Below are 1,634 nucleotides of genomic sequence, written 5' to 3' on the forward strand. Positions count from 1 at the left end.
CGAAACAATTTACGTGTTGCATATGATAATGTGTTTTTGTATAGAAGACAAAAATCAGCATTAATGTAAGTATTAAATGAAGTCATTTTTGCATATGGATTACATTATAATGTCAATTAATGCAACAACAATATTGCTTGGAATGCTTTTGAAAAGTGAATTGCAACTTAACCATGTTGTCAACGACACCCCCTCCCCGCCCCCCCCCCCCCCCATTGATATGGCACCCCTTGTATTGTGGCCCAAGGCCAATGTACATTAAAACGTTCGAGTTCGAGTTCGAGTTCCAAGTCTGACTGGACAAAATCAAACTGAACGTCCAGATTTCGCCTTTCTCTAACCCAGAAAAACCGGCAACAGTGGAGACGCGCATGCGCACGTGGTTCTAACTAAAAATAATCAGGGAGTCATGATGAAAATGGACCTGCACACTCTCCCTATTTGAATATCAACACAGACTTCGTCTGTCTCTGACCATATATGGTGTGATCAGATGGTCAGATGTTCCACGTGGGCCTCTTTTAGTCACGTGACAGTTGAGGCATCGTGTCGATTACCACATGCTCCATGTGGCCTCTACAGTCACGTGACAGTTGTGACGTAATGTCTTTGAGCAGCTGTATATAGATACAGTGGCTGTGTGCCATCGTCATTCGCCGCGTAACCAACTTCAGGGTCAAACAGCTTCCATCTGCACGTGAAGATTCAAGTCGCCAGCTGCAGCGTCATGAGGCTTTGTTGCTTCTTTGTTCTTGGTCTGCTTCTGGCTTCAGCAGGGACTGCTGCTTGTAAGTTGGATTTTACCATTGCCTGAATACATTTATGTTCTGAGGGTAATAGAGTAAGCAAGGTAATGCTTTTTTTTTCATCCAGCCCTGAAAGGGGAAACAGTGACATGAACAAAGGGGGGGGGGGGGGGGGGGGGATCATTATATCAGTACAACATGCATATCATAGTCATGGATACATGAATGGTAATTTAAACATTTACAACACTGAATAGAGGAGAATAAGAGGAGAGAGAGATATAAGGGGACAGATAGAGCAAGCAAGCGAGCGAGCGAGAGAGAGAGTACAAAGCGTGAACATTGATACAGGTCAAGATAATGATTAAATCAATTTGAAAAAAAAAGAAAAAAAAAAGAAAAAGAATAAGCATGCACATGTTACAAAAACAACAACAACAAACAAAAACACACACAAAAAAACAAACACCCCCCCCCCAATAATAGAAATAACGCTATTTAAAGAGTTGTAGGAGCAAAAAAAGAGTTTGAAAGAGAGAGACGGAGAGAGACAAAGAGATGAATAGAGAGACAAAGACAGAGGTGATGTTATAAATTATAAGATTTATAATGCATATTAATATAAAGAAATATAGTAATATGAGAGAGAGAGAGATAACGATAACGATAACGATGTTTTATTCAGATTAAGGCCAAAGCCCCTTACTGAAGGGGGTCATACAAGAAAATAAATAAGGAAAATGACTTGACGCGATAATCCAACATCACAAATCAACCAAAAGTAGCTAATACAATACTCAACAACATTCACAAAATAATTCGAAGTCTCTTCAATGCCTCATATAAGTATATGGCCAAGTTGTGTTGGGTAAGCTCATGTTTTGACGT

At 40.0% G+C, this 1,634-nt stretch overlaps 1 long non-coding RNA gene across 1 annotated transcript in view; it reads left to right on the forward strand.

Annotated features, from left to right (window-relative positions):
• The first annotated feature begins 670 nt into the window (after positions 1-670).
• The window catches only part of LOC143301843 (uncharacterized), a 5,574-nt gene continuing 4,610 nt past the window's right edge, over positions 671-1,634 (forward strand). The window contains exon 1 of the long non-coding RNA XR_013057852.1: positions 671-788. This is a non-coding gene — a long non-coding RNA (uncharacterized LOC143301843). The remainder of the gene's footprint in view (positions 789-1,634) is intronic.

The sequence above is a fragment of the Babylonia areolata genome, chromosome 28 (assembly GCF_041734735.1).
Source record: "Babylonia areolata isolate BAREFJ2019XMU chromosome 28, ASM4173473v1, whole genome shotgun sequence".
NCBI lineage: Eukaryota > Metazoa > Mollusca > Gastropoda > Neogastropoda > Buccinidae > Babylonia > Babylonia areolata.